Genomic DNA, 27,453 nt, shown 5'->3' with positions numbered 1-27,453 from the left:
ATCCCCTTGATCTCCTTTTGTTGTCTTATTGCTCTGGATAGAACTTCAAGAACTATCATGAAGAGATATGGGGAATGTGGGCAGCCTTGTCTGGTCCCTGATTTTAGAGGAATTTCCTTAAGCTTATTTCCATTTAATTTGATGTTGGCTATTGGCTTGCTGTATATAGGCTTTACTATATTTAGGTATGTGCCTTATATCCCTGATCTTTCCAAAACTTTAAACATGAATGCATGTTGGATTTTGTTGAATGCTTTTTCTGCATCTAAGGAGATGATCATGTGGGTTTTTTCTTTCAGTTTGTTTATACGGTGGGTTACATTGATGGATTTCTCTATATTGAACCATCTCTGTATGCCTGGAATGATGCCTACCTGGTCATGGTGAATGATATCTTTGATGTGTTCTTGTATTTGTTTTGTAAGTATTTTGTTGAGTATTCTTGTATTAATGTGCATAAGAGAAATTGGTCTTAAATTATCTTTCTTTCTTGGGTCTTTGTGAGGCTTAGGTATCAAGGTGACTGTGGCCTCATAGAAGGAGTTTGGTAATGTTCCATTCCTTTCTATTTTGTGGAGTAGCTTGAAGAGTATTGATATTAGCCCTTCTTTGAATGTCTGATAGAATTCTGTGCTGAAACCATCTGGCTATGGGCTTTTTATGGTTTGGAGAATACTAATAACCACTTCTACTTCTGTAGTAGAAATAGGACTATTTAATTTGTTTATGTGGTCTTGATTCAACTTTGGCAAGTGGAAATGATCAAGAAACCTGTCCATTTCACTTAAATTTTCAAATGTTGTGGCATATAAGCGTTTGAGGTAGGACCTTATGATTCTTTGTATTTCTTCAGTGTCTGTTGTTATGTCTCACTTTTCATTTCTGATTTTGTTGATGTGGATAGTGTCTCTCTGCCTTTTAGTTAGTTTGGCTAATAGTTTATCTATCTTGTTTATTTTCTCAAAGAACTAGCTCCTGGTTTTATTGATTCTTTGAATTGTTCTCTTTGTTTCTAATTTATTGAGTTCAGCCCTGAGTTTGGTTATTTTCAGCCATATACTCTTTTTGGGTGCTTCTGCTTCTTTTTTTCCCTAGGGCTTCCAGATGTATCATTAAGTTGCCTATATGAGATGTTTCCAGTTTCTTTATGAAGGCACTTAGTGCTATGAATTTTCCTCTTAGCCCTGTTTTCAATGTGTCCCATAAATTTGGGTATGTTGTTCCTTCATTTTCATTGATTTTCAGGAAGTCTTTAATTTCTTACTTTATTTCTTCCATGACTCAGTTGTCATTAAATAGAGAGTTATTTAGTTTCCATGTGCATATAGGATTTTCGTTATTTTTGTTGTTGTTGTTGAAATCCAGGTTTAGTCCATGGTGATCTGATAGTTTACAAGGTATTATTTCCATCTTCTTGTATCTGTTGAGATTTGTTTTGTGACATATTATATGATCAAGTTCAGAATAAATTCCATGAGGTGATGAGAAGAAGGTATACTCTTTCTTATTCAGGTGAAAAGTTCTGTAGATTACTGTTAGATCCATTTTATTCATGACATTGGTTAATTCACTGTTTCTTGATTTAGTTTGGGTTGAAGTTTTACTTCTAGTAACTTTTGTAAGGCCTGATTTGTGGTTAGGTACTGTTTGAATTTGTCTTTATCATGGAATATCTTGTTTTCTCCATCATTGTTTATTGAAAGTTTTGCTGGATAGAGCAGTGTTGCCTGGCATCTGTGGTCTCTTAGGTTTGCAAGACCTCAGTCCAGGCCTGTCTGGCTTTTATGGTCTCTGCTGAGAAGTCAAGTGTAATTTTGACAGATTTGCCATTATATGTTATTTGGTCCCTTTCCCTTGCCACTTTTAATATTTTTTCCTTATTCTTTATATTTTGAGTTTTTATTATTATGTTGTGGGAGGATTTTATTTTCTGGTGTATTCTATTTTGTGTTCTGTAGGCCTCTTTTTTGTTTATGTCCATCTCCTTCCTTAAATTAGGGAAATTCTCTTCTATGATTTTGTTGAAGATATTTTCTGGGCCTTGGAGCCGGGCATCTTCTCTTTTCTCAATTCCTATTATCCTCAGATTTCATCTTTTCATGGTGTCCTTTATTTCATGGAAGTTTTGTGTAAGGAAAATTTCAGATTTAGCATTTTCTTTAATGGTTGTTTCAAGTTCTCCCATAGTATTTTCTATTGCCAAGATTCGTTCCTCCATCTCTTGAATTCTGTTAGAGAAGCTTAGGTCTGCATTACTTGCTTGTTTCTGTGTGTTCTCTTGTTCCCAGCTTTCTTCTGCCTGTGCTTTTATCATTGTTTCCATTTTTATCTTCATATCTTGAACCATTTTATTGATTTCCTTCATCTGATTGTATTTTTCTGAATTTCTTCTAGTGTCTTTCTATGGGCCTTCAGATCCTGAACTGCTTTATTGATTTTCTTCATCTGACTCTTTGTCTTTTCCTGAATTTCTTCCAGTGCCTCTCTATAGACCTCCTTAATGCCTTCAATCTGTTTGCTGCATCTTCCAGTATTTGTTTTCTGATTTTATTTGTTCTTACATTATCATCTTCATTACTATGGATTTAAGGTCATTTTCTTGTGTTTCAATTGTGTTTTCTCAGGGTTGATTTCATTCGGACAGTTGGTATCCTCCAAACCACATCTCCATTCCCCCTGGGCCAGCGGGCCCAAAAATTTGTCATAGTGGGAGACAGAGGGCAGGCAGGTGTGCCACCCATGCATGCACACATGCTCGGCAGTGAGATGCTTTAGAGCTATGGCTGGAGGGTATGCCCACAGCTACCTGGGTTCCTGTGTGCGGCCTGGGTCTCTCCATGGACTGGTGGGCCCCGATCCACACTATATATTCCCCCTGGGCCAGCGGGCCCACAGATGGTCAGAGAAGGAAACAAGGGCCACAATTGAGGCAAACACCCTCAGCTCTGGGTTTTAGTTTTGTGCTCACATGGTCACTGGCCTCTGGGGCTTTCTCAGGATTTCAGGTCAGTCTGAGTCAAAACTACCCATTTTCCTGTGTTTTTCCTGGGCCAGCAGCTCTTGGCTGGAGTTAAGCCACCCACAGTTCAGGCTCAGACACCAAGCTCCCTGTTATCACTGGCTGGAACCTGTCCAGCTGCTGGGAAGTGTGCACCCTTCCTCAGTGTTTTTAGATCAGTCAACCCTAGTGTGCAGCTTTAGAGTGATGGCTAGAGGGCATGTCCATAGCTACCTGGACCCCTATGTGGGCCCTGGATCCCTGCTTGGACTGGTAGGCCCCTATCCTCCCTCTTTGTTCCCCCTGGGTCAGTGGGCCCACATATCTGTTAGGGAGGGAAACAGAGAGCACAGGGGAGGCATGCATGCTCTGTGCTGTGTACTGTCACAGGTTGTGTGTGGGGGTGGTTCTGAGGACCAATTCACCAGTTTCCCTGGGATTTCTTTAGCTAGGAGCCCTGGTGTTTCACTGCTCAGAGTTCAGTCCCATATACTGAGTTCCTTAGAGTACAGCTGTAGTTCCCAGTTTGCAGGTGGATTCCATGGTCCAGAGTCTGAGGACTGGGTTCTGGTTCTTAGTGGGCCATTGGATGCCCAGAGGCTAGATCTGTCTGTGGGCTACACTGTATGAACCTCACTCACCTAGTATTGTCCAGGTCTTACAGTCTGTGGATCCTAGTAGGGTCCTTAGTCTCCTTCCCAAATCAGACCGAGGCTGGGCCTACTGAACTCCAAAGAGCAAAGGCAGCATCATGATAAAGCCAGGTAAGCTTCTGTCTTGGGTTCATTTTTATGCATCTCCATATTATTTGAAAATATAGTTCTATTACTTTTGTTTAGTATTCAGACATCATAAAAACATATCCTGAAGTTGTTTATGTTAAACAGTAATTTAAAATAGAAATGCTCATACATAATTAATATAATTTAATTTTCTATATTATTTTACAGAGACATTTAAATTAATATGGTAACACGAATTAAATATACATTGTCAAATATTAGAGTAGAAGTGTTGGAATATTAGGCTCTAAAATTCTGTTTTGATACCTTCTAAGCCAACAAATAACAAAAAGTATTTAAAACTATTTTGCCACATGGAGTCACCTGTACCTACATCCTAAATTGAAATATTTGCCTTTTATTTCTCAATTTTCACATTTTAAAAACTGAAATAGTTACACCACTTTCTTCCCTCCCCTCAACCCCTCCCAGTTACATTCTTTCACAATCATTGTAGCTCCCTCTACACTCAAGTTAATTGAAGGCATAAGGTATTGTGTATTTTAAATGCTGGTTTCTGTACCCTCCATATCTGGTTGTAATCCTCATTCTGAGAATCTCCTGTCTCAATATTGTATAAACACTGCCCCTCCCCATTTGTCCCCAGGTATAGCAATATAACATCTTACAGCCAATAACTGAGCAGGGAAGAGAATAGGGCTGGACTTCCTGCCAGCCAGGGGAGGAAGAGTTAGAGGAGGAATTAGAGGCTTCAGCCATAGGAGAGGTCCAAGAGGTATCCAAAGAGGAACTGGAGCAAGTAAAGCTACAAAGTACAAGTATCTCTGAGATGTATGCTGTGAGGAAAGCAGATTAGTTTAGAGGGTTAAGAACAGAGTAATAACTGTTCAGTTGTTGTATTGTGAAGCTTATTAAACAAATATAAAAAGAGTCTCAATTATTTGTGTGTAGCTGGGTTAAGAGAGAAACTGAGAAACACACTTTTATAAAAATAACCTTAACAGTTAATAGTATCTTTTTATTGTTTTTTCATGTATATGTGTGTACATACCTGCATGAGTGTAGCCTGCATGCTTCTGTCTGTGTGTGTGTGTGCCTGTGTGTGTGTGTGTGTGTGTGTGTGTGTGTGTGTGTGTGTGTGTATTCAAGACTGATACTCTGTATTGGACAGCTAGTAAGGGGATTCATCCAGAAGACAAGTTAAATCTCCCAGCAGTCAGTCATTGCCTACAGTACTTTTTCGATGGATGGGACCTTGTGCTGTTATCCCCCAGCCATGTTAACATAAAAATTGATATTAACATTGTTCCAGTTTTGTATATGCAGCCATTTCTAGGATATATTATTTTACAGCAGACTTCTGAACAATATATATTATTGATGTAGCACTTGGTTGCCCTCAGGGGTTGAGGGTGGACTTCTATTGGTGATGACATCACACACCTATGACATGGGACTCAGGTGATTTTAGCTAAATATGACCTGAAAGCATCTCTTCCATGATTCCATAAAATACTGTGCAAGCTGTAATGGAGGAGGGCAGTTAAACAGCCCTATCCATGTGTAACATCTATGAGCCATGACATATACCTACATGGAAAGATATACATAAAGGTACAATAAGTGGCACACACAAACAACTCTTTAATTACACATACAGTCCTTTCGGTATCAGGGAAACCATGCATGTACTGGAAACCCAGCCAGCTTCCCAGGGCTAGTGAGGTCATGGACATTAGAATAGAATTTTATTATTGCCACTTTGCTAGACCAAATAATTTCTTACTTCATTCTAAAATGTTATCTTTAACATCCACAGATAAGTTTAGCTTTCACTCATCAAAGAAGTCTCTCTTTATGGCAAATGTAGAGTACCACAGAAAACCATAACTGGACATAATCCAGATACCAAAAGATGGTGGGTAACCTCGTTCTGACGGATTAATCTACATAGGAGCTTCCACAACTGTGGCTCAGAAAGCATCATTGAAGGGGGGGGTGGTGGTGAAAAGATTATAGTAGAAAGAATTTGTCTTTTTTAAAGTAATATATCTAATACAACTTTGTATGTTTTAAAAAATCAAAATTCTACTGAATCAAAGCTTTTGTCAGGTTATTTTTGCTCAACTCCAATTATAATATACAAATGAATACAATATGCAAATTAAAATATTTTAGGCATAAAGGAATATTACTAAATACAAAAAGACAAAAGACACAGGCTAACAGAATGGATAAGTAAACTAAAGGCAAGAAGACAGATGAAGTTTCCAAAAGTTAAAGGAATATTGTTGTCAGTTTTCCCCATGTGATAAAATAGTGTTTAATATGTTAGCTCATGAAAATTAAGTCAAGAAAACCCCAAACCCAATATCTTGTTTCTTCCAGGTCACTGCCCCTAAATGTGAAACATGACTAAAGTTCTACCTATTGCACATATGATGACAAACACATCTGATGGCTTAACCTTCCAAATTGGAGTTCACAAACCATTTCACTGCAATAATTATAAAGTAAAATAGAAAGCAAACAAAAGGTGTTAGCCAATTTTTCAAACCCCAGAGTAAAAGATGAAGAACCCTGACTTGTGGACTTCCATCTTTTTTAAAAAAGGCAAAGCCCTTTGTCAATATTGCAAAAGTGAACAATGGAATAAAAACTGTCATAAAAATGTTACTGTTGGCCTTATTTGCAAATAGCAAAAGACTATACCTTAGGGGCTGGTGAGATGTTTTAAACCCTTAAGAGCACTGGCTGTTCTTCCAGAGAACATGGGTTCAATTCCCAGGACCCTATCATATCTCATAATCATTTATATTTCAGTCCTAGGAGATCCAAGGCCTTCTTCTGGCTCCCACAAAAACTGCATGCTCACGGTGTGCACAGACATACATGTATGCAAAACACCAACGCACTTAAAAATAAGTAAATCAATTTAAAAATCCTATGCTGTAAAGTGATTTTTAAAAATCATATGCAAAGAGCAAACAGAAGCATAAACTATACCAAACCAAAGAATCACTCACACAAAACTATTTCCGGTATTTTCAATATAGTCCATGGATTAGAAATTTGCAAGTGTGTGTGTGTGTGTGTGTGTGTGTGTGTGTGTGTGTGTGTGTGTGTTCCTCAGTCCATTTCACATGACATGACTAAACCCTGAAGCACATCTGCCACTTTTCCTTCATCTCTAACTTTACATTTAAGTCAAAAACATTTCTAACTGTCCGCAGTGCTCAGATAACTTGCCAAGAAGCAACTAGTCACTTTATTAACACCTCCAACGTATAATAACTGTACAATAAATTCCTGGGGATTACATAACTAAGGGTAGGTCTAACAGCTGCTTCGAGGTACATTAATCTTGTCCACAATTATACAGATCCCCACACCTTAAACATTTATACCCTCTTGAGTCCAAGAATGATAAATGTTTTCTGATAATTAGAAATATGTCTTCTTGATATAAAAACTAAGAAATAAAGCAAGTCATTGTTTGTTTGTTTTTTTTTGCTTTGTTTTGTTTTTGTTTTTGTTTGTTTCTCTAGAACCTCCCAAGTCATTAGTTTCTCATTATATTCTTGTAGTTTCGCTTTTGGTCTTTCTCTAAACTCATTAAACGTTATATTCTCCATGGCTCAAATAGATTTTTCTTTAACTTTTACTCTTAGATTCATTTGTCTTATGCTACTTGTATGACTGTGTCTTAGTTTGGGTTTTACTGTTGTGAAGAGACACCATGACCAAAGCAACTCATATAAAGGAAAACATGTAGTAGGGGCTGGCTTACAGTTTCAGAGGTTTAGCCCGTTATCGTCATGGCAGGAAGCATGGCAGCGTGCAGGCAGACACGGTGCTAGAGGAGGAGCTGAGAGCTCTACGTCTGGATCCAAAGGCAGCCAAAGGAGACTCTCATTTTACACTGCCCGAGCATGAGCATTGGAAGCCTTAAAGCCTACCCCCATGGTGACACACTTCCTCCTAAGAGTGCCACTCACTATAGGGCAAGCATATGTGTCTATAGGGGACAACCCAATTAAATGACCATAGACTGTTTTTTTAGTCCTGTGTGTAGCACATGTGTGCCTGGTTCCTACAGAGTTCAGAAGGCATCAAGTCCATGAAAACTAGAGTCGGATTCACCACATGGATGCTGGGAATCAAACGTGGGTTTCTGCAAGAGCAGCAATCTTAACAACCACAGAATAGTCTTTCCAGACCCATGATCGATTTGATTTTACTACCCTTTTCAGTTAACTTGTCCTCAGAAATAAAAAAAAAAAATCCAGACAAGTTACCATACAGTGCCTTCTGCTAACAAGTGTGACTATTACTTTCCAGACACAGAATTGTTTTTGTTGGTGTGTGTGTGTGTGTGTGTGTGTGTGTGTGTGTGTGTGTGTGTGTGTGACTTTGAAATAATTTAACCTGTCTGAGAATCTGGAGGTTTAAAATTAGATGAAAGAGTGACCCTAGATATACAAATATTATATAAATAATTCTCATTTTTTTAGTAAAATGGTAATGCACATAGAAAATAAGAAACCATAAAGTTCTTAACAGCAAGTGACTGAGGTCTTATTGGCAAGTAAAATTATATTAAATGTTCAGATTTATTTTGAGTTTGCATTGGGATCATTTAAAAATCATGAAATATGCAAGTCCTGTGTGAGTCCAGATGCTTAATTTCCCAAGATTATTTATAAATCACTTTTGTTCAATAAGTAAAATTACCTTCTCTTCTAAATTTGAATTACCAGACACTTCCAAAATATTTCTGAAGCTAACAACTGTTTTCTTATTTGTAATTTGGCTTATATTCAAAAACTTCTTCAACAGTTGTAGCAGTGTCTCAGAGTTTTCATCAAGCATGTTTTAGAGATTTGTTTTCCAACTATAGCAGAATAAATTTAGAACAGACATTATCTCTGCAAATAATTCACAAGTGTGGAGTGTCTAATAATGTTGCTGTGCACATCTAACTTCAAATCCTAGAGCAGAAAACAGTTAAATGACAGAGTGACAAACAGCTGCTACCAACTTTGATCCATGATATGGTAGAAGAATCAACTCCAGAGCCACAACTTTAATTAAAGGCCTAAGAGATATTGAAGTTGTTCTCCTTTTGGAAAGTCAAATACCAGACCACATTTGGTCAGCAGAAGTCCCATCTCTGGGACAGCATTGAAATATCAAGCCCTCTGTCCTCTTGGTCCAACAATTTTGTTCAGGAGAAAATGGAACCAGATTGTATTCTATAAGAAATTCCTTAGTTCAAAGTTTCTCCAATTACCTGCTTAGGCACAATTGGAATACATGACCAACTGTGTATTATTATCTCAAATAACAATCATACTTGATACATTTATTTTAGTGATCATGCGTATAGTTGTATCTAGAATTAACTTAAAATCTTTTATTATCTTTATATCATAAACTATCATGATATTATTACATGATATTATTACAAAGAAACACCTAAATTTGAAGGACATGATGGTCCAGAAATCTATCTGTCCCAAGCATAAGTAAATCATGAAATAAGTAGCATTTATAGGACAGGACAGGAATATCCCTCATTTGGGGTTTTACATTTTTTGTAAATGTATATGAGTGGTCTCAAATTTCTTTCCTTATCTGCTATGTATACACACATATATGGTGTGTGTTTGTGTGTGTATGTGTGTGTGTGTGTGTGTGTAACAACAATTAAACCCACAAATTTGAAAGAGAGCAAGGAGAGGGGTATATTGAAAAGTTTAAAGGTGAAGAGAAAAACATATTATTAAAACAAAAGAAATAAAAGCAGCATCAAAAACTTCATATACCCTGAATCCTTACCATCGCCATATGAAACATGCAATATAGGTAACCAGTCATAGCAGTGTCATATAGGCTGCTTATTCAAAGTTTCCTTTGCTCCATCCACCAATTATGACATAGTATCATTCAAATGAATAACAGAAATTTCCTTATAACTTTGCTGGCTACATCTATTTTGATGTTCAATAGAAGTTCTTGGTCATGGCTCCTTCCTCTCTCTCAGCACCTGCCTGGACACCTGGGTACTGCTCTCATGCAGTTCTCTGAACAGCATAGGGAAGCTCCATAATACCTTTCATTTCCCATGCATCTCTGAGCATAATTTTCACAGGCAGATTGTAATCATCCTTAAAGATCCCATAAGAAAGACCTTAGATACTGTATTGAACTTGAATAATACACTCCAAGTCAGAATAGGTTATAGACAGTGAACTATTTCTGTAAAAGTCAGAGACACTCCTGCAAAAAGCCTGACCTTGGTTTGGAAAATGTATAAAGGAATGGGATATTTTGAACTTTGAGAATCAATGTTTAAAGACATGACATCATGGCACTAAAGTCACAGATCCTTTTACTAAGTGATTGTTCTTGGCATACAAAAATGAAAAAGAAATGCTATTGAAATGCTACTAAATGTAGGCTCACCTCTCTTGGACACAGGCCCTGTCCCCCGAGGTGAATTGAAGTCCCCCTCCCCATGATTTGGATATACACATCACGCTACTTCTGAGTGGCCTGATGATGACGGGTTTCCTTTCTGAGGATCATGAACTGTGGCTCAGAGCAAATGAGCTGCCACTGAAAGGTTTTAACTAGAGCCTGACTTCTTGTAGTTAAATCTGAGGGAAGTGTGGCAATGGTCGTTATCAATTACGATTAAGGAGTTAATCTGGAGCCTTTGTTCCACTCAGATGGCCTATGTAGCCTGTTCTATGCCTCCAGCTGCTCATCTCTACAATGACATTGACGATGGGATATTTGTGAGACCAGTAACACACTTAGAACATGGATTAATGTGTCATCTATACATTGTAATGAGAAAAACTATCACCAACAACATTGTTTGTTACATCAGACTTTGCATATCATAGCTCAAAGAATAATGTATTTCTCACAAGAACCAAACACACGGTGCAGAAGAATTTTTATTTTGTACTTTGCTATAATAGGCTCATTTTATGTAACACAGGATCTAATAAGACACCTCAATGAAAGCTGAGTTTGCAGGCAGGTATCACCATCTTATTGGATATGTTTTATTTTAAAGATCTTATAATATGTGTGAACATGAGTGCAAGTACCCACAGTGGTCTAGGGTGTTAGTGCCTAGAGCTGTAGTGATAAGTAGTAATTAGCTGCTCAGTGTGGGTACTGTGGATAGAACTTGAATCTTCTACAAAAACAATATACACTCAATATATATTCAACTATCTCTTTAGTCCAGGAATATATTTTAAATATATGTTAATAATCTATGTCTCATGTTCAGATGTGAATTTATATTCATGGAAATTTTTCTTAGTCTCTTAATAAAGTAGATCTATTCATTTGTACAAGGTCATATTTTTTAAATAACAATGCTCTTAGTGAGATTATTATTCAATGATCTAATCAGAAAGATGAATATTTGGCTACTATAAAGTAACAATATTTAGAAAGTCTCTTGGGATCAAATGTGCTTTTATTCAAAATAGAGTGAGAGAAACAATGCATATACACCTGACAAAGAGATGAGCAGAAAGAAGTTTGAGTCATTTTAAGTATAATTACCACAGCATATGGAACTCAATGTCTATCCTTATAAAAATAATCTAATACAAGAATAGGTTAGACAAATCCTGGCTCATTATCATAACAGATGCATAATCCAGGAATCCACAATCTGTCTGTACATTCATTCTTTTTTAGCATCCTGCATTTAACACACTATTGCTGAAACTCATCGAGCCTTGGCAGCTTTGAAATACTTCAGAAATAGGCATGCACATTCTTTACTTAGGAGAACTGAGTCATCTTGACCCTCAGCAATTGAGATACTATCACAAATGTATTAAAGCAATTCATTTCCCCATGACTGTATATCTCAACCCAAAATTCAGGAATAGGATAGTTATGATATTCTCTTGACATCTCTGCATCTAACCATGTCTATAAAAAAAGATTTCTAGCTTTTGCTGCTTTCCAGACTTAGACCCAATTGGAAGTAGACACTTTTCACATGAAGTAATTCCTTCAGGTACTTAAGAGTACTGTTCAGTCTTGAGATGCGAGTTGTATGGAAGAGATGGTGGATAGAAGGACGGATGGTGGGTGGGGTTGTCAGGAGAGCCATAAGGAGACTATCAAGGCTGACAGATCTGGACCCATGGGGTGTACAAGGACTAACACACCAACCAAGGACAGTGCAAACAGAGGACTCGAACCCCCTGCTCGGGAGTAGCCAATAGACAGATCATTCTCCATATAGGGAGGGGGAGTGGGAGACTGCCTCTGACAAGATTTCTGGTGCCCTGGGTTTGATCATTCCCCCTTGGCAGAGAGGCTCTGTGGAACACAGAGGAGGGGGATGCTGACTGTCCCATGAGGCCTGATGGGCTGTGGTCAGAAGGTGTGAGAGGAGGATCCCAACTGCCAGAGGTCTAGAGGAGGGGAATATGTCAGAGTGTGTGGTGGGGGAGTGGGTGGGAAGAGCAGGATAAAAGTGAGGGGATTGCAATCCGATGTAATTTGAATAAATTACAATTGTTATTGTTTGTCATACACAGAGAGGAGGGAGGAAAGAGGAATAAAAAAGGAGGGAAGGAGGGAGGGGGCACAGAGAGAGGGGCAGGGAGGGAGGGAGAGAGGCAAGAGGAGGAGGAGAAAGAGGAAGAAGAGGAGGAAAAGGAGAGGAGAGGCAGGAGAGAGGGAGGGAAGGAGGGAAAGGTGGATATTTTGCTTCCAAGAAGAAGGAAACTGGAGCCAAGCACATAGGATAACAGGGCACTATAATTACTATAGGTATTGGGCTATGTAATGACTTTGAGAGCAGCCTAAGTTGCAGAGTGATATCTTATTTTTTAATCAAAGTTAATGAAATACATGAAATGAGAAACAGTAATTATTAGTGCCAAGACTGGTGCTCTCCACATGAAGGATATTTATGTGCCAGTTGAATAAATGAATACATTTTAAAGTGCAATAATCACAAGACCTCTTGACAGTGAAACAGCAAAATGGAAAGAGGGTATAGAAAAGTCAAATATGACCAACTGAATTGTTTAAAATCTTAGCTACTCTTGGCCCTACCTACTCATCTGAAGGCGCATCTACCTCTCTTCTCTTCAACTCGTCACCGTTCTGTCATGACACTTATGGAACTCTGTTCTACTTTTAGGCCTTGCATGGATATTTTAGATTTTCTATAATAACTAATTCTGCCTCTAGTCCTATTGATCGGGTTCATGTATAGCACCAGTTGTGAGATGAGGAAATAAAAACACTGGGTCACTGCATAATATCTTACAGAAGGGCTGTATTTTTTAAACCCTGTTTCTGCTATCAGACATATTTTCCATACTTTTTACTGTAATTTTAGGGTAGAAAACTACAAATTATATTTCTAGCATTTGTTAGAATGAGTCAAAGAAATCTTAACAACAACGGGAAAAAAACCCTTAAAGCTTGAAAATAATCACGTGCTATGTTAGCAAGATTATTTTGACATATCAAGACAGATGCAGAGCTATTGTTTCTTATGTGCACTGATTGACTTTTCTCTTAATTCTCTTTGGACTTTTCCTCATGTGGATTCAATTTAAACTTAAATGAATTATGTATTTACAAACTACACAAATTTATTCCTTTTGTCCTCTATATGATTCAGAGTAATTATTCCCATGGTATTTTGAGCCCTTGACATTATTATATTTCAGGAAATACCATTTTACTTCAGTACGGATCTGTCAAAAATGAATTCTTAATATAGAAGATAAAAGTGCATTCCACGAATACCAATAATGCAATGAGCATCAAGCCTCCATGGTGTAGATATTGCATTTGGGAAATCCAAGTCCATCTCTCTTAAAAATTACTTTATGTGACACTTTAACATCAAAACCAGGATTTATTTATGATTAGTTTGGAAAGAACTTAGCAGCTAGAGACTAAGTGATTATGGCACACGTCTTTATTTCATTTCCTGTTGCTGAGATAAAACAGCCTGACAAAAGCAGTATCTGTTAGAAATGGCTTATTTTAGCTCCCAATTGTGCTACAGATCATCATTACAAGGAATTCCAGGCAGCAGGTACTTCAGGCAGCTACTCACATGACAGCCAAAGCAGTGAGAGAGTGAATGTGAGCATGCCTGTACTCAACTCTCTTAACCCACCAAAGCTCTGTTCTTGAAATGGTGTTACCCACATTCTGGGGGGCCAATCCCAGCTGAATTCACCCAAGAAAATCCCTCACTGACATGTTCACAGGCTCACTCAATCCATATGAGTCTTCATTCAGAAAAATGTCCACGTAGTTATACTTTGTGTCAAGTTGACAAACTAGCCATCACGACAGGGTTGACGTAAATTAATCCTACGCCTTGGTGTGCATGTGAGTGGTGGCTCTCAGAAAACTTTAATGATGCTCTTATTCTTTAATTAAGGATTAAACTAGATTCCTCTTTTACTGTGTGACTTTCCATAATTCCAAAGCATGTGTGTTTTTTCCAATGTAGCCTTATCGATAGCATTAATTACATATTAATTTACCATTCTGTAAACAGCAGTTATAAGTAATGTTTTCCTTAAATTAATTTTGTAATTTTTGGTTGAAAGAAATAATTGTATAGTTTCTCTTGATTAAAAATAAGCAGAAGAAAAAACATTCCTGGCCATGATGATATTTTTCAAAAGCTATCCTGATTGTGGTATATTATGAATGATTTTCCCAGACAGCCTCCTGTTTCCATTTATTGCTATAGTATGATAAATTGCACAAAGGAAACTACTTATCATTTCAAATATTGTTTATCCTTAAAAAGGAAAGAATAACTTCATAATATTCATGAAGATGTTATTAATGTTCTTTTTCCTTTCTTTATATTTTGTAAAAGAAATTAAATTTAGCTATTTAAGATTGGTGTTGTAATTGTTTTTATTTCTATTGTCTAATGTTATACACAAATGCACCTTTCACTGCAGCCAACTTGTAGAAAGGAAATACCAATGAGTTTCCCTCAGCAATTCCGTTCCTAAATCTCTTCATGTATGAAAGTACCACAAACTTTTTATCTTTTGTCTTTATCATAACAAATAGCACACTGGCTTAACTCTCCTGCTAATATCACACATATAGGGATGTGCAGACATATGTTTTCACATAATCTCACTGTGAAACAAAAAACATTTGTCAACTTAGACAAAACCTGTCATCAGATAGACCCAAATACACTAGAGAAAATAAATTTCTGCAAAATACAGCACTTGTTCTTTGTACACTCCCTGGCCTGAGATAAGAATGGCTACCATTTTTAAGTTTTCTAACCTGGAAATAGCAGAATAAATCAAGATATGAAAAAATTAATGTGTATTACTAAATCCACACAATAAATTATTCATAATAACCAGCACATTTCAACCAAAAAATCCTGTTCTTTTTTTGTATCTGAGTTTAGTTTTATTTTTTAACACAAATGAATGCCACAAAGGTTGTTCAGTTTGAGCTGTCAACATGCCTACAAGTGTTTTTAAAATGGATATTCTTTTTAAGTAACTGAAGTTAAATTATTTCTTTCAATGCACAGAGTTAAAAATGTGAATCCTGGCTCAATAAAGAAAGTGACATTATCTATTTAAGGCACACTTTCATGTTTATTTGAATTGATCCAAACTTTTTATATTCAGTAAAGTCAAGCACATATTTATGTGCAGTTTTAGTTAGATGGTTTAAATACATTCCTTTTTCTCTTGATTTTTCATATCTCTTTGTATATGTTGATCTTAGACATGCTAGAAAAGAAAAGCCAAGCTTAGAAAAGCTGATTTTTCATCTTTGCAAGTATGCCTTTCCCATCAGCTTTAGGTGATAGTTTTTCTTATCCCCAAATCTGATGTAATATTGTGAGGTCATAGAGGAAAATAGCTGCATAAAGTTGTACTGCAAATACAATTTCCTGGTATATTCACTATTAGGGAAGGGGAAATAGTCAAGTCTCTGGGGTGTTGATTACCTTGGAAGGAATAAGATTGCAAGGATTACAATCAATTTCCAAAACATGTGTACAAAAGTGTGGCTGTGTTGATATGTGATGCTAATCTCGGTGTCTCAGAAACAAAGCTAGACAGATCCTGAATGCCCTGGTCAGCTAGTCTGACCTACTTGGAAAGCTCTATGCCAGTGAACATTCTTTCCACAAGAAAAAGGTAGATGGTGACCAAGGAAAATGCCCAAAATTGTCATCTGAACTACAAATGTATACACAAACATATGCTTCTATACTAATATGTGTACAAGTACATAGAAGTTATTTAATGTTTGTGTTAAGAAGTGTTAGTCACATCTGTCATTGTTTGGCAGAACTGTGACCTCACTTCTGTACAGGCATCATGAAGCTTTTCTATCTCCAAGCAACAAAAAAATACCCAGCTAGAATTTCAGTATATTCTGCTTATTTAATTGACTCTGGTTTAGTAATGCAATGCTTTTCAAACAGATAAAGGCTGCTTTGAATAGAATGTCTGCAAACGAGGCCACAGAAATGTGTGAGTTCATGTCTAAATCAAATATTTAGTTTAGTTTTGTTTGCTTATGTTTCACAGAGGACATGAGAATAGAAATCATATTTAAGTGGATGATTCATATCTTGGTTCATAATACTGTAACCTTTCCCTGGGCCAATTTATGTTTCATTTATAAAGACAGACAAAACATGAGCCTTTTGTTTAGGAAGAATTTGGCCTTCTTCTCAAGATGATTTTCGCTTTGGGGTGAATATTTCAATGCATGGATGCTTTATGTAGATCGCATATCCTTAAAGGGATGTTACATAAGTCAGGACAGTATACGTAAAGATTCATCACATACATAGACTTTCACAAAAATGCACACAAAACACATAGGATATTTAGTTTCCAAGAATCAGTAGAGCAGGTAGAGGAGACAGCAGCAAAATTTTGAAACAAATGTGCATTGACACCCTGTTGATTTCATGCCTACAGTTTGAGAAGAAGACTATATGAGTATTCTGAGCAAGCTCAGGTGGCTAAGCTGGGACCTTTATCACATTACACCCTCAGCAGTTCCAACCACTATCATTATTATTATTATTATTATTATTATTATTATTATTATTATTTTAATTGTATCTTTGAGATAAGGTTTCTCTGTGTAGCCTTGGCTGTCCTGGACTCACTCTGTAGACCAGTCTGGTCTCAGACTCAGTGACCTGCCTGCCTCTGCCTCTGCCTTGCTGAGTGCTGAGATTGAAGATGTATGCCACCATGCCTAGTTGTGAGTCAGTGTCTTTTGCAGGAGGGTTTTCTGAGTAATTCTAATATAGTCTCCTTAAGGGCAGATGCTGTAGCTCAGGCTCAGATAGTGATGTTTGATTTTAGTTGTCTTAAATATTTTTACAACATATGTAATTCAAATGAGTATCTAAAGCACCATTCCCTCCATATATACATACATGCATATATGTATATATACATCATATATGTGCATGGATATTATATCCCATGTGTGTTATATAATAAAAATTTTACACCAGTATTGTGGCACTATTTGAAATAAAAATCTCCTTTCAGTATTTTGTTAGAAACAGGTTGTCCGAATATAATTTTAAAGACTTTTATAAAAAATTTTTAGATTAATTATGTCTATTACTGCCTCATAGACACTAAATCTCTTTTAAAAACATATATTTTAAAAGCTATTTTTCATTTGTTCTTTGAAAACTTTACACAGAAAGGACATAGCTACCACATAACAGCTGTGGTTATGTGCAGGAAATCTTTGTAGCATAAAGTCAAGTAGGTGTTCTGCCATGGATGGTAGAGGACCTTCAATGTCTCTACCACTACCTGAACAACCACTGGTAATTGATGAGTGCTGGGGACCATTAATCACTTTCCTTGTGTATGTGGTTACTGGAAGATGTCTCTTGCCCTAGTGATGACCTGTACCCATTTGAGATGGTCAGAACTTATTGAAATCAGTGCAGTTCATATATATATATATATATGAACGAAGTTGGGAGAAAGATATATATATATATTGGTGATGGCTAGTAGGAATTGCAAGGGTGCTGGGCAGGATTAATATGATCAAGATATTTCATACATGTATTAAGAGTTTCTTTTCACTATAACATAAAAATATATTGACAAGAATTTAAAGTAAGTGTCCTCTAAACATTGGTAAAGTAATCAGTACAGAGGCAGGAAATCTAAAATCATGTTCATTTTAAAGCTAGAATCAGAATGGTTAAGAACGAATAATGGATTACAATTTTTATGAGCACTAGTTTAGCTCTCATCACTTAACTCACCTCGCTGTTTCAGGCAAGTCTCTAAATCTCTCTGAAAGTTACCTCCGTCGACTAAAAGTGGTGTAAATAATTTGTAACTCACAAAGCTATGATACTTAAAAGAAGTTACACATTTAGATTTTTCTTTTGGTTTTTAGAGACAAGTTTTTGAGACAAGTTTCTCTATGTAGCCTTGACTGTCCTTGACTCACTTTGTAGTACAGGCTGGTCTCGAATTCACAGTGATCCACCTGTCTCTGCCTCCAGAGTACTGGGATTATAGGCATGCACCACCGCTCCCGGCTCATTTAGAATTTTTTAAACCTATAATTTCCAGTAGATGTGAGATACTGTTTGTTAAATGAGGTTAAAGAAATAGGAAGTTTTAAATGATCATGACTTGTCTGTACCTTTTCCTAAAGACTGCAGAAGTATTTTATGAAAAACATCATTCTATGCTGTCTAAAAATTATAAACAGACACCATTCAAAATATAGTATACTATAAAGAAAAAAATTAGCCTGATGATGTCTAGATATAAGCCCTGCTCTAAAATTGTATAATTTCATACTGCTGGTACTATAAAATACTCATGAGGTACATTGTAAAACATTTGTGAGAATTAGGCAGATGATTGTGGTTGCTTCTAGATTTGTTTTTTTTTTTACTTCAAACATTCAGAGCAATTGATATTTAGATGGTATATTTACAAATCTGAATACCATTTATCCATAGATTTTAGTACATTTTCAAATTATATTGAAAAGCATTATTATTTTCAACCACTTGCATTTTAAACAAAAATCACATAAGCCAGGTGCTTCTATAAGTTAACAATAAAAATTGCATTGCTTCATTTGAATTAAGAATTTTTATAACTCACAGTTGTTAGAAAATAACAGATTGTTGGAGGGATTCTTCTTTGTCCAGAGAAATAGAACCAACAGGACATGAAGATATATACACCAAAGAATATTGATTCGCTCAGTCATGGAGGCCAAGGCATACAAGCTCTAAAGATGGCAATCTGGAGAGACTCAAGAGACCAATGTCATATTTCTAGTCACAGTCCAAGGACCTGAGAAACAGGAGCATCAATAATACACATGTCTTCACAAAACCACATCCAAAGGCACAAAAAGACCAACACTCAGACTAGTACATAAAAAATAATTCCTCCCTACTCAGCCTGTATTCTGTTCAAATACAGAAAGAAGTTGGCAATGTTCATCACTACTATGCAAGAGATGTGGTAAATGCTTTTCCCATCCCTGGCTCAGAACAATCATTCAGTTGCCAATAAAGACAAGCCTAAAGGTACCTGATTCTCTTTGTGGTCTATTTTAAAGAAATCTATGGCCAAAGCTATCTTATCATCTTTTAGGGTTACCACCTAGCCATGTAAAACTTTTAAATTATGCCGTATCCCCTAGATCCCTTGACTAGAAGACATCTACTATAGATTTTTTTTTTTTTGCAATGTGGAATGGGTGATTTTCAAAGGCCATTTGGGACTTCACCTTCATTGTCCTCATCATCACTGATGTTGTCGTCGTCATCCTCGTCATCATCATCATCATCATCATCATCATTATCATTATCATCATATTATGTATTCTGAGATACGGCTGATTCTTCCTTCTTTCAATGTTCTTATGGAGTACCACTTAGGGATGACACTTCATGCCTAATACATACTTTCTAAAAGGTCCAAATGGCTAATGCTTGTCTCCTATTGTTTTGCACAGAACCTCAGGAATCTTGCCTCTCCCAACTTGACTGCATAGAAAAAGAGGGACCCATATATGGTGTTGCTATGGCAGTCTAGAATTTCCTGGTACTTTTTTCTCTAAATCTGCTCAGAGTTAGCTTCTGCTGTCAGTACAGTCAGACAGAGTCAAGATGAATGGCACAAGAGAGAGTCTAGAAAATTCTGATCTAAGCATATCTCATGACAGGGAGAGAGAATCAGTGGCTTGTGTCTTACATGTATATTTGTTTCTTTTTTATGCCCTCAGAGCTATTGAAATATAAAATAATCATTTACAGATCTGTACACCATTCATAGATTTTAGCCTTTTTACATCCATATTGAATATATAGATATATAATTATGTGTTGAGTAGTTTTTGTCCACCTGTCACAAACCAGAATCGTTTGAGCAGAGATAATCTTAATTGATAAATTGCCTGCATCATATTGGGTTATAGACAAGTCTGTGGTTCATTTTCTTAACTGATGGTTGATGTAGGAGGGATGCATCCACTGAGGACATGCCAGGATGGGACTCTTGGCTTCTATTTCTCCCTCTGTTACCATTCTTACCTCTGTTTCTGCTTGAATTTCTTCCCTGACTTCCTCCACTTGACAGCCAGTGGTATCAATATTAACATGATATCTTTGGTACAAACAAGAAAGATAAAGTTTATGGTTTAGCAGTGATGTGTTTATGAGTCAAGTTGGTTAACAGTTTACTATTTTTTTCAGCTGTAAGTTGAAATAAATCTTTTCCTTTCTAGGTTTCTTTTGATCATGGAATTTATTGCAGCAATAGGAAGCAAACTGAAATAGAAATTGGTACGGGAGAATGGGCTAGTTTCAGTGAAAGATTGGAGGTTGTTGTTTTTAGAAGATTGTGGCAGTTTTTAACTTTGTCCTGGAAAAGCCACTAATGCTTAAAGTGTAAAGGGGTATTCTGTGGGAGATTTGAAGATAAGGATACTGAGAAATAAAATATGATTGAAAGCTGGACTGTGAAGTACCAGAGCCCCTCAAAGACTCTATTGGGACATTGATATGTTTCTCATCAGTTAGGGCTGAAGAATCAGCTATGATTAATAAACTATCAGCAATAATAAGATGAAATACTCTGGGAAGTACTCCTTGGGACCAGCACACAGAAGCTGTGGTCCAGGGTTTGGGAAAAGGCTGCATATACAGATTGACAACTGTACTTTGTAATGTGTTTGTCTCCCACATGGTACTGGTTTGAATGTGTCATACAGATCAACTGAGCCTTGGCACCTGGTGGCAGGGTTGGAGACCCTGATGGCCCAGGAGAGGCCACTGGTGAAGGTTCAGCCTCAGTTTCAGTGGACACCCTAGGATTGAAGGGGCATGGAGACTGGCTGAGGCTTTGCATCATGTGGCAGGTTAGAGTACTCAAGAGAGGCCATTTGTAGTAGTTATCCAAGCATATTGGAGATGCCGGGACATTAAGTTGACCACCAAGGACAGCAGCAGATGTGAGGTGGAGCCAGCCTAAGCTGACAAAGCCATATGTATTGAGGATGAAGGAGCCAGTGAAGTGGACTATCCAAGTTCTTTGGAGCTCAGAAGATTCTGAGTGAATCCAAGACATTGGGTATAATGCTATGTACACTGTTTAATCTTGGTTTTGCTTTGCTTTGATTACAACTGTTCCCTTGTTCTTCTGTCAGCATTAGAAAGTAGGTAGCCTATTTTGCAACTTACAGGAGGCCACACTTAAGAAGCTTTGGATATTTAAGGAAAAGTGAGACTTTTAAAGTGTTGGAAATTTAAAAAAGACCGAGGGACTATAAAAGTTATATTATGTTATTAACTTGAGATAGTAGGGATAGACAAAAAAGATTATAGTTTAGCAGAAATGTGGATCCTATCAAATTGACAATGGTTCGATTGTGCTGCTTAGCCTTTATCAACTTGACTCAACCTTGTTTTCACTACTTTTTGAACTATTTTGTTGGGATTTCTTATACCTCTACCTCCCTTCCACCAACCTCCCCAACAATTGTAGGAGAGAAAGAAGTTTAGAGGGGAAGAAGGCAGAGTTTTCTTTAGCTACTTCTGGCTAGTTAGTGTCCTTAGGTTCTTTAGAACAATAACAGTATCAGTCATCAGGCTATCCAGAAGCCCAGCTAACAGTAAACCAGCAAACAGCAAATGCACCAGCAGCAGACTTCTTCTCAGAGCATCCCTCAAAGCATCGTTTCCCCGCCCCTATCTCTCTAGGCTCTGATATTTATACCATCAGAACTCCACTAAACTGTAGCTGGCAAAGACGGCTCCTTTCTCCAAGTTGCAGGAGGCCATTATCAGCTTTAGATAAACTAAAAGTAGCTACATACTTCACACTTGGGATTAAAACACAAACGTAACTAAGTCTTAAAGAAACCAAAACTTCCACTACAAAATCTATAGTCATTTACAGAAAAGAAACCTTTATTAAAAAGATGTTTTTAATATTGGCCTGTTAAGTTTTGGGAGCATTTTCTGGTTAATTATTGGTATGGGTGAGCACAGGCCTGTTCTGAGTAGTGCCTTGTCAGAGTCCTGGGATAAATGAGAAGTAAGCTGAGCCACAGAAAGCAAACCAGGAAGCAGCATATTTCTCCATGGTGCCTGCCTGAGCTTCTGCCTTAGATTTCCTAAATGATGGACTGTGATCAGAGCATTTAAGCCAAATAAACCTTTCTCAACCCCAAGTTATGTTTGGTCGTGGCTTATATCATAGCAATAGAAAGCAAACCAGAATAAATGAGAAATAAATAAATAAATAACAAAATTAATGGTTTCTCTTTAAGTACAATTAACTTTTTTCTCTCTAATAAATTTTATGTTTATGAATCTATTTCTCATTTCTATTCACATTAATAAAAATAAAACTGAAAAGCCTTTTTAAACCTATATGGAAATTTAAATCTCTGTAACCATGAATCATTTTCCAATATATATTGCTTTCTTTACTTCTGTGACCCATATGAACATATATGTAGTACTTCCAATCACCTGTAAATAAGAGACAAATCCTGTTAATACCATGTAATTATTCTCAAAACAATGAAATGGTTGATAATAAATGGAAATTTTTTATTAGGCCACTCAGTACAAAGTGGGTCAAAGGAAAAATGTGTTTTGAGATTATCAATAACATTTATCTAAGACATCTTTCTAGAATTCCAAAATTATTATTGAGTGATTCAATTGCTATCCAAATTACAAGATAGAGGGTTCAGATGAATGAAAGTGGGCCAGATATCATTTATGGTAGACCCAGGTAACTAACAATCTCTCTATAATCAAATATGAAGTATGAAAGGATGGTCTTTACTAATTCTCGTAAAGTTTCCATGGAATTTTCAGAGAGAAATACAGAGAAAGAGTTTAACAGGTCCCATGAAATTTCTTGCACACTTATCTTCTGCAAAATTCTGTAGAAATCAGCTACTTTAGTATTTGAGGCAATCAATCCAAATGCATGCTGAGGTGTCAGTTCAGACCACAAGTCTGAAGTGACTCAGTCACAAGTCTCAAATTCTATTCCCCTGATCATTGATGTGGAAGAGTTCCAGTCAATAAATGCTGAGGCAGTAGAAAAAGGGAGGCATATCTGGCATATCTTACTGCTCTTTGGACATTGGGCTTGGCCTCAAAGGCCTTGAATATGGCTGGAAAAAAGCCAGCACTTCTTCAATTAAGATGTTTAAAAACTATACAGTCTAAGGGTCAGGATTCTGTTCTCAGCTTCTGATGGCAAGCTCTCTTAGATCTCTGACCCAAGTCTTGATGGTTAACTGGGTACCTGTAGCCTCAATAATAATTATTACCATAAAACATGTCCTTGCAATATAGCTATTGTCTTTTTGTGCCTAATACAGGAACATTTATTCCAAAATTTGGTAGAAATACAAATTGGTACAAATATGACAATGTCAAGTTAATGATATTTGGCATTAGCCATAAAGGTTATAATAGATATTTTAATTCAATATTTGACTTTTAGAAATTTGCCTTATAGACATATTTGTGCTTATACATAAAAATAATTGTATAAATTATTTATTATACCACCTTTTCTTATTCCAATAAACTGTAAAACTGAGTCCCATCAAAAGTATATATATATCTGTTAAAAATAAAATATGACATCTGTTGTTAGGGCCATTTTATTCATGATGTTTGTTAGTTTCATTATTTCTCCATTTAGTTTCTGTCTCAATGATCTGTCCAATGGTGAGAGAGGAATATAAAATGGTCAAAAAGCACTTAAAGAAATTCTCAACACCCTTAGTCATCAGGGAAATGCAAAAAAAATGACTCTGAGATTTCATCTTACACCCATTAGATGGCTAAGATAAAAAACACAAGTGACAGCACATGCTGGTGAGGATGTGGAGAAAGAGGAACACTCCTCCATTGCTGCTGGGAGTACAAGCCTGCACAACCACTCTGAAAATTAATCTGGTCTCAGGAAAATACATCTACCTTAAAACTGAACTAAACCACCACTCTTGAGCTGATATCCAAAAGATGCCCCATCATATAACAAGGACATTTGCTCAACTATGTTCATATCCATTTTATTTGTCATAAACTGAAAACAATCCAGAGATTCCTCAACTAAAGAATGGATAAAGAAATTATGGCATATTTACACAAGGGAATACCACTCAACCATGTTCACAGTAGCCTTATTCATAACTGCCAGAATCTGGAAACAACCTAGTTGTCCCTCAACTGAATAATGGATAAAGAACTGTGGTATGTTTACACTATGGAATACTACTCAGCTATTAAAAACAAGGAAACCTTGAACTTTTCAGGCAAATGGAAGGAACTAGATACAATCATCTTGAGTGAAGTAACTCAGACCCAGAAGGACACACATGGCATATTCTCACTTATAAGTGAGTGTTAGCCACTTAATTCAGGTTAACCACATTAAAATACAGAGACTGATGAGCAAACCAAAGTCCAGGTGTGATGCAGACCTAGCCCTAATGCTCAGGTGTAGTAGATAGTCAACACAGTCTCCTTGTGGGTTTCACAATATGGGGAATAGGGACTACTTCTGACATGGATTTGGGCCTCCTAATGTTGCCCACTTCCACCTTGGCAGGGTGTCCTTGCCAGGCCACAGAGGAAGAAGTTACAGGTAATACAGAGGACACTGCATAAGCTGAGGTCAAACATTAGGTGAGGAAGGCTCCCCTTGCTAAGGACTAGGGGAGGGAGGGAAAGGGGATGAGGGAGGGGATGGGATTGGGAGGTGGTGAGGGAGGGGGCTTCAATTGGGATGTTAAGAATTCAAACTGCAGAACAAACAAGTAGCTAATACTGCTAATCCCACTGCATGGGCAAAGCACTGAGACTGGCTGAGATATGAAGGTTTATGCATAGACACGGCTTCATGTTGATCACTTTTTGGATTTCAGGAATTTTAATAACTGTAATCTACAATTGATCAGATTGAGGCCTGTGAAAGGTAGCTCATCTATCTATCTATCTATCTATCTATCTATCTATCTATATACAGTGTTTTTTCCACATATGTTTTATTGTCATTTAAAGAACCACAGTTAGAACTTATTCTCTCAATGCCACAAGTTCAACAAACTTGTGTTTTAAGAGCTTCACTCTTAGAACAGTGGAGAGGAATTTATAGATAACTAAGTTAACTCTGCTACTGAAATAGTGCACATAATATTCCATTTTAATATTGTCTTTTATTTACAAAATGAGTGTAAGCCTAATGGAATGGTTTTGCATATTTAAAGAAAACATCATAAGCGTGACGTGTTTAGAATTGTGTTCAGGTTGGCATAAAATCAATCCATTATTGACATTGAACTATAAAGGAGTAAGGGTCCACTTAAAAGACTCTGTCCCCATATTTGACCATGCCCCCTGGATGGGGAGGCCTGGTGGCACTCAGAGAAAGGATAGCAGGCTACCAAAAAGAGACTTGATATCCTATGAGCATATACAGGGGGAGGAGGTCCCCCTCAGTCACAGTCATAGAGGAGGGGAGTAAGGGGGAAATGGGAGGGAGGGAAGAATGGAAGGATACAAGGGATGGAATAACAATTGAGATATAGTTTGAATAAATTAATAAAATATCTTTAAAAATTCTGTCCCTAAACTAATAGGTCAGATATTTGTACAGTAGGTGATCTTTTTAGGGATGCTTAAATGTGTTAAAAACTAAAATATAGAATATTCCTGTGCATGAGGCAAGGGATTTTAAAAGAATATTCAGTAATATATATCACTGAAAGTTAAACTGATAGTGCTAATTCCCTAGGGTCCATATGCTCCCAGCTCTCGTTACTCACTCACTCTTCACCATCTCCATTCTCCTTATGCTATCAACCGCAGCTCTTATATTTCCCAATTTCTGTCTTATAGCAGGTAAGCTGCTTCTGAGTCTTTGTAGGAAATATCTTAGAAGTTAGTCTGCCGGTTCTATAAGTCTGCATAAATATGAACTCAACATCTCCATTTCTTTCTTGATAAGGCCAGTTTCTTCACAAGTGACCTACTGTAACATGTGTCTTTTCTTTTCTTTTCTTTTCCCCCAGCTTATCCAATCCATTTTATTATCATTTCAAGGTGTACAGTATACAAAGCTATTGTCATAAAATAGGCATAAAAACACTGTTGTGAAGTAGAGAATGTAAACCACTTACACGCATACAACTTTGACATAACTACCAAGAATGCTTTAGAGCAGATATCTCTAGACTTTACCCTCTGTAAAAGGAAAAACAAAACAAAACAAAACAAAAAAAAACTTTTTTATTTCTTTTTTTATTAAACATTTTTGCTTTTACATATACATTTATATTATTACACATATATACCTTAAATTACCTATAGCAAGAACCATGACACAATCAGGAATTATATAAATGTTACATTTTTAGTGTTCTGGCTATTTGTATTTGACAGCCTTGAGGACAGATACTGATTTACATTCAGAATTTTAGATGCCCCAAGATAGAACAGATGTTTTCTTCAAGGTTGTCAAATACACATTTCTTTTCAAGGAACAGCTACTGTTGATTGTGTCCTGCACCTGCCTCCCTTATGCTAGGTCAATCCTATTTGCATTTAAATACCCTAGGAACTGCTTTTATACAAAACCAGGAAGCATCACTAATTATAGCGATGAACGTAATTCTCCCATAACTCAGGGCCCTCTACGCACTTTTACCTTCATAAGTTCCCTTCCCTACACTGCCTGATTCTCAAATGGTGACTCTGTACTCACTATCAACATTTCTAAATTCCAATCTACTTTCCCTTCAAGCTCTCTCACTAGAATTACTATTGTCTCCCAGGTTAGTGAACTCACTAGAGGCCTTCTCCCCATGAAGGCCAGGGAAACTTGTTCAGACTTCATCTCTCCTCTCAATAGTCTCTCACACATACTCTTGTTTTCTGTCCATTGGGAGGGAAAACAAGTAGATGTCAGTTTGTCTCAATCAAAACAGAAAATAACAAAACTATAGGCTCTTTTTCTATTTTCTTTGAAGATTTCATTTTTACTTATGTACATATGTGGGTCAGTTCCTAGTGCCCACATCGTGGCTCATTACTGTTGATAATTCCAGCTATGT

Source organism: Acomys minous (genome assembly GCF_964271855.1).
Source record: "Acomys minous genome assembly, chromosome: 4".
Taxonomy (NCBI): Eukaryota; Metazoa; Chordata; class Mammalia; order Rodentia; family Muridae; genus Acomys; species Acomys minous.
This window is presented reverse-complemented; position numbering follows the sequence as displayed.